This window comes from Xiphophorus maculatus, chromosome 5, assembly GCF_002775205.1.
Source record: "Xiphophorus maculatus strain JP 163 A chromosome 5, X_maculatus-5.0-male, whole genome shotgun sequence".
Taxonomy (NCBI): Eukaryota; Metazoa; Chordata; class Actinopteri; order Cyprinodontiformes; family Poeciliidae; genus Xiphophorus; species Xiphophorus maculatus.
Window position 1 is genome coordinate 10126004 of NC_036447.1, and position 7332 is coordinate 10133335.

A 7332-nucleotide genomic window follows, 5' to 3' on the forward strand; every position below is an offset into this window, starting at 1 on the left:
ATCAGAGCGCAGCAGCAGGTGAGGAAGTGTCGTTGTTGCATTACTTTGTGCCCAATACATCCAAAGAAAACTGTCATTTTGACACTTTCTCTGGTATATCTTTGAAAGTACTTGGTTCTGTAGGGATGATATTGTGACTTTAAAATTTCACCTTGATATTAGAAACCAATCCATGCCTAGTTTCAATAGGGAAAAATATTTTACTTTTCATTCATCAAACCAGAGACAACAGCTTGCAGGTCTTCTAATACACAATACCTCTAATATTTTTCTTTGTAGAGAAAAGACAGCTGAAATACAAAGATATAATGATTATGTTGAATGTGATTCTACAAAACGATTAAAGTCCAATATTAAATGTGACCTCTAGAGGATTTTCTGTTAATAAAATATATAACATGCACCTGGAGGTGTATAAGATTATTCAGATCCAAATAGACCCTAAAGATGTATTACATGCTATCTTTCTTTCTGTAGGCCACGCATTCTAACATTTGCACCTTTCACTTTCTGCACACTCTGAGCAGAGCCATCTTTTTTTCTAGTTTTCAATGTTGTTTTTATCACTATGACAACAAATCTGAGGTAACATTTGGAAGAGGCTTCTTGATATTACTGCATATTTTTTTTCCACCTTTCTGAAATCAGCACCAGTTCAACAAGACATACATTGGTGGAAGCCAGAGGAGTCTCAAACTCATCCACTAGAGGTCTCACATCCTTCTGGTTCCTCAGACCATTCATTAAGATGCCTCATGCTAAACATACACCCACACTTTATGGTACAAGGACACGAGAAAGCTGACCACAAGAGCCAGATAATATGGCTTTGCAAAAAAAGAAAAAGAAAATCGTAATTGTAAGAACTCTTAACTCATGGTAGCTATTGAAGGCATATTCATCAGTCCAGGTGTTTTAGCTTCCATGAGGTTTTTGTCTCAACTCCTGGATCCTCTTCCCACAGTTCATAGCCAAGGCGGAGACAGCAAACGAAGACAGGATCACAATTGAAGTCCCCACAAAGTGAGATGAGACTCCTCTGGGTGCCGCTCGCATGGCTCTCCTGGGGAAGGCCTCTCTGTTGAAGGCTGCGCTGGCGTTCAGGGTCTGAGCTGCAGGATCCATGTTTACAGATTGTGGCTGGGTGGAAGAAAGCTGAAGTTGAGGTGAGGAGCTCAGGGCGTGCTGCGGCCTCACCAGGAAGTTTCTGGATCTCTGTGTACTCACCCGCCTGTTTCAGGTCCGAATAGGACACGTGTAATCTGGCATCTACCTCAAACCCTCTTTGTGCATCCTTTTATAACCTTGTGAGGCTGCTCCTCTTATTATTTTAAGCCTGGCTTCCTGCAACGTCAATGGGATCAGAAATAGTTAGCCCAATAGCCTGCAATGGGCTAAGCTGGTTATCTATCTCAGCTTAGGAGTGAGTAATGTAATACTATTATATCATCCTGCCATTGTTCCAAAGCAACTGGACTTTTTCTGAACATTGACATTAGAAAACTTTCCACTTTAAATATCAATGAACATTTTTTACCAAAGACTCCCTGAACCAGACCTATTTATTACAGGTAAATAAATCTCACTAGCTGGAGCATTCTTTGCTATTAAGATAGCACTGAAAGTAAAGTTAAAATAGCTCAAAAATAGCAGCAAAGGGTGTCATGTCTCTGTATGTTCACATGTATTTGTCAAAACAAAATAGGATTTTGAAACATTTTCAGCAATTTTGCTTATAATGATAATAATAACTTAATGCTAATCTGTTAAGAGATGCAACTGTGATAAATGTGTCATTTTAAACTACCAGCCAGGACATCGTGACCATCCACTATTTTGTGTATTCAGTCTTACACTGTTAAACTACATAAAGTTTGGGGTTGTAACACAATTAAATATGAAAAAGGTCCAATGTTATTGATGCTCTACAAACGTCTTTGTAAAAAGTCAATTCCAGGTGCAACATATGACTCGTTTGTAGAGCAGGTGCACTAAATCGAGAGGTTACATCTCTCCAAACAGTGGTCACTGAGTTGATTCTCGGCCCTGGGTGCCATGAAAACATTTTTTAAAAATAGGTGAAGGCTGTACTGAGGATGAATATGTTTTGTTTTTAAATGTTGTCAAATAACATGAAAACTTTAAATATTTCACATTGACAGGGTGATTTTGGCACTTTGCTCTCCCACTGAGATTTCAAACGCTGAATGTGGAAAAATACCAACAAGCTACTCATTCCTGAATTAGTTACATGGATCCACTTGTCACAGACATCTAAGCTTTACTATTTATAGGGAATAACTGATGTGGTTTGACATCTGAGCACTTGTTAATAGTTACTGAGTTACCAGCTATTAAAAAACTTTCATCTATATCATAAATAAAGTTCAGTTCAACTAAAACCACAAGTTTTTTTTGACTAGGTGTAACATAATTGGAGCCCCACAGTCACCCAGGTTACATGAGTTCAGGAAGGGTTCTAATCCAGTAAGCTGTTACAGATAGTTCCAGTTTCTTTTTAAGACTCCTGTACGATGGGGCTAATGGGATTAAACTTGTTCTTTTCCAACTCGGACACACAGGCTTTTAATCAATAAATGAAATCCGGAATCAAAGTGGTTGCTCCAGACAAATACATTTTTTTTTTTTAAACAACAACAACAACAAAAAACCCATTTACATAAACAATCATGATGATTAGCAGGTTGTATTTAAAATTATGAAAAAAGCTCAAATTATTTTGTTTTAGAAGTAATATCCAGAAAAGTGCATAGATAAATATACATACACACAGATACATCCACAGACATTGCACTCAGAGAAGTACTGTGCATCAACAGAAAACTATCAACTCTATTGTAGGTGTGTTAATACACACACCTTTAAAAAAGTAGCCTTGCAAATTAAATATTGAAGAACTTTGATTCATAACACAAACATTAAGGACAAATAGGTTTTATACTGTTTTTTAAAATATCAGAAAAGAGATGAGAAATTGCACTTAGTTCAGCAGAAAACAGCAGCGTATTTCCAAAATAATTTGATAAAACAGCCTTTGCCATTTTAATAAAAGCATTGGACGCAAATTGTTTTATAAATGCCATTGTCTGCATGAGTGACCTTTGAAGATTCTTCATTAAAGTGCAGAGCGGGCCTCTTGGCATTTATATTGGCCTCACCCAGTTTAAAGATTTAATGACAATTCAGCACATAACTCACTGCTTCAATTTTAATTAATATTCATTACACAGTGATGAAGGGTTTGCTGAGTGTCACATGCAGTAGCATCCATGAAAGCTTGTAAACCATTGATAAGCATTTTGAATGCAGCCACATTTCAAGGAGCCTGTTTGAGTAGCCTGAATATTCTTTGCCACAAATATTCTTCCTGAACCAGTGTACAGGTTATCTTTAATGGTATCCAATGCTTTTATAGTGCAGTAACTTCAGTGGTAACTGCAGCAAAGTTTCTTCTTTCTGTCAGAACTGGTCTCTCATTGGCCTCAAGAGCAGTGGGCAATTTTCAGAATCATACCATTTCCTTACTATGAACAGAGCCATTATAGCATTTGAAAAGCAATTAAATCTTTCAAACAACCACATCTGAGGCCACCCATAGTTTTCCTTTACTTCATTGCTGTTTGTGTTACTTCTGTGTCATCTGTATCACTTTAGATTGTGCAAAAGTATTCATACCTATGGAATTTTCCCATAATTTATTACATTAAAAAACAAACTTTGCTGTATGTTTACAGGATTTCATGGAAGAAGTGCATGATCATCAAATGATAGGAACATTTTTATTTATGCTTGTTCTTTCCAAAATAGCTCCAGGGGCTCGAACACTTTTGGAAATAACTCTAAGTTCCACATTTGCAACAGAGTTTGCAAAGGTGTGAATACACTTTAATAAAACTAAATATTTTGTCCTATATGCAGTTTAGATTAGCTTGAATATGTAGATTGAACAGTTCAAAACAGCACTTGCTACTTTATTTTTATAAATGAAACAATAGTAAGGTTATCAACATGGGATTCATTCAATGTGAATTTTACTGCTATTAAACCATCGAAAGACTGCCACCTCAAGATGGCGCCAGAGGAAAACTAAACTGATTCAGGGCATGCCAAGTATTCAAATTCAATGTCTGCATCATTGAGACATAAAATATAATTTTACTTCATTTAAATTTAATGAAGTGTATATATTAAATACCTTTAAGACACTGAATGTATTTTTTTTTCTTCATTATTTCATAGAAATATGCTATAAAAAGCAAATATTGCCAGAACCAAAGCCCATCACTGGGCTGGAAACTTTTTTGAAAGATGCTTTGATGGGTAACACATTGTCCTGTTCTAATTTCCATATGAAGAAAAACAAGCAGACACTGTGCAACCATATATGCAGCTCTCTTTAACTTCCTCAAGTATTGGGATGACTAATGCTCAACACTGCTGAGCTTATGGTGTTTTATTTAGAAAAGCTTTTAACACAGCTGTAGTCTGTGACCTACTTCCAGACAGACAGGGTTGGAAATGAGAAGGGGGAAGCTTACAGAGCTGCCTCACGGGAGTAGATCTGCACAAAAAGCAAATGTTAAGGAGGCAAGAAAAACTACTGCTATCTAGATAAACAGGAAAGAAGAAAAAATGACAGACAGTAGAAAGCGCAATCCTTCTTCAAATATGTGTGTTGGGCACCACAGTACTGGATTTCAAACATTGGTTTCTGTGCACTAGGTGAAAGACACAAGTATTAGAAATGTACTATTTCACCTGTGCTTCACCTCATATTCAGATTACATGCTAAGTGCAAACTGACATCAACAGAAGATTAATATGGCATGAATGTGACAACTCTTACCAGCCAAGGTTGTTAAAGGTCTTACCTGTAACCTTTCCAAACTCTATCCAATGTGTTTCTTTTATCATCATACTTCACTTATAGAATGTCTTGTATTCCATTTGTAAATTATAATGCACGGTGATCATGTTATAATAATAATAATGTAATTTAATACAATGGACAAACTGTGGTCCAAGTTGGTAAAGAGGCTGTTGTGCTCAGCATATCTCCAAATGTGTGAACTGATGGTTGTCATCTGATGGTTCATGCGTGGCTTTGTACCTGCTAATTAGTTGTAGCGCCATCTGTTACTTCAATATACAGCATGTAACTGTTGGCAGATTCCACTCTGTGTTAAAACTTAAATTACAATTTTAATGTGAACATTTCTGTAGAGCAACACATCTGATCTTGTTCATGTTTGAAAACAGCAAAAATCTAGCAGCAGGACTTGGATAGACTTTAATAATTTTGATTAGATTATACATATGCCGTAACCAAATTTGCTTTACAAAAGTTATCTACACAGAGATGAGTTGTTTAAGTAAGTGCAGCAGGAAATATGTTTATGCTAACTAGCAACAGTTACTGCTATCTCATTAGCAACAAAGCAGGCAGAAAATATGAAAGGGCATGTAATTCACTTTTTCCTTTTCACCATGTTCTGTTCAGGCTTGTTGATCATGATAGATTAATTTTCATATGTGAAGAAATGCATAAAAAAGCAAGCGAAAAATGGAGCTTCAGACAACTGAGAATGTGAAAGTCTGGAGACAGATCAGTAGCTTGGAGGTCGAACAAACTAACAAAGTCACTTCAAGCCAATGCTACATGCCAGTGCACATGTGGTGGTTGAATGGGAAGTCAAAATGCTGAACTCACAGAGCTCAAACACTGGGAAAAGTCACTGATCTAAATATGTGAAGAAAACACAGCAAGATTAAAGTTTGGAAAGAGCAGTTATTTTTTTATGTAATGAAAGCCACTGTATTTTTTTCACCTGAAAACATTTATACTTGTAAATAACATTTGTAGTCACCTTGATGGTCTGACTGCTGACTCCACCAAGAGCTATCCAGCTATCCATGGTGTAAACCTTCTGTTTTTCCTCACCTCTACTTTCAGTTGTTCTTTCCCCAGAAGACAAGACATCCTGTTATTTCGTAACTTCAAGCAGGACAGTCAAAATAGTCAAAAATGACTATTTTTGGTGAGTGAGAAGGAGTTCACCCTTTTTAAAAAAAAAACTCCTCCACAATTTTTGGAAAATGCTCTTATGCTCAGAATAGTCATACTCATTTCAAAAAGGAATTGATTACCAATAAGCAGACATACAACAGTTTGATGTATTCCAGTTAAAAATGTGTTTTTGTTACTAAAAACAATCAGTTTTCTGTTTACATTGACAAGCATTCCCGCACTGCACTGTCATCAATATTTGGCATCTGCTTTCAATTTTAGAGAGCCATGGCTCCAGAGACTCTTTGTGAGTAAAAAAAAAACAACTCATTCCTTCTTTGAAAATGACTCATCCCCTTTAAAACTGTCAAAAAGGCAAGTTATGATATTTAGGTATTATGATATTTGCCCTTTAATAATAATATGTCTTTTAAAAATGTGGCTGCATAGCCAATGTTAATTTTATTTATTTTTTTATCATAGTATGAACATCAACATGAGATCCAGTCTGTCCAATAAACATGCAAATGGCTAACCAACTGGTTCCCATGCCTGCACCCCCACACACACCATGGTGGTGATTACAAACACAGCATGATTTAATCAGAAAGAGCTTCTTTTGATTTCAGACATAAGTGCCTAACTACCTAACCAAATGAAAGCTGCCGTTGTGATGCTCTCCTTTCACATAATTTTGAAGGCTCATTGATCTGAGTCCCACTGATTTGTATTTCTGGAGAAATGTTAAGTACTTTAGTGGGAAAACATGCTAATACCTCATTGTTTTGTCCCGAGCCTAGCTAATGAAATCTAATTTTATTTGTATAGCACCTTTCAGCAACAGGGATTCTCAAAGTGCTTTACATCATAAAAACACAAAACTACAAAGTCATAAAACACACAGTGAACAATTGAAGCATTACATTTTGCTGTTGTTACACATCAGATTGTTGATTGTTTCATTGATTATGTCTCAAAAGCACCTCTAAACTGGTGGGTTTTTAGTCTAGATTTAAAGGCACTCAGTGTATCCTAATTATTAGGATAAGCTGCTTACATGACGAACACGTTTCATGACACACAGGTGAATTGTTTAATCAATTAGTTCAGAGACTCTAAAGTGAGGGATGATAATTTTATTACCACCAAAGCCGGTTAAAAAGGAATCTGAAAATCATAGCAGAATCAGTAAAAAATAGTTAAGTCATTAATAATGAATAATCTAGTCATGCAGTTCACAACAAGTATTAAATCATTTAACTTATTTCACAAAATAACCTTCGCTTTGTGTTTTAAATATTTCA

At 36.0% G+C, this 7332-nt stretch overlaps 1 long non-coding RNA gene across 1 annotated transcript; it reads right to left on the reverse strand.

Moving 5' to 3' along the window:
* Nucleotides 1–185: 185 nt before the first annotated feature.
* Nucleotides 186–4380, reverse strand: LOC111608508. Its single transcript, XR_002752714.1, has 2 exons — nucleotides 1228–4380; nucleotides 186–1140 (listed from the first exon to the last, which is right to left on the reverse strand). It is a non-coding gene; the product is annotated as an uncharacterized LOC111608508 (long non-coding RNA).
* Nucleotides 4381–7332: the final 2952 nt, after the last annotated feature.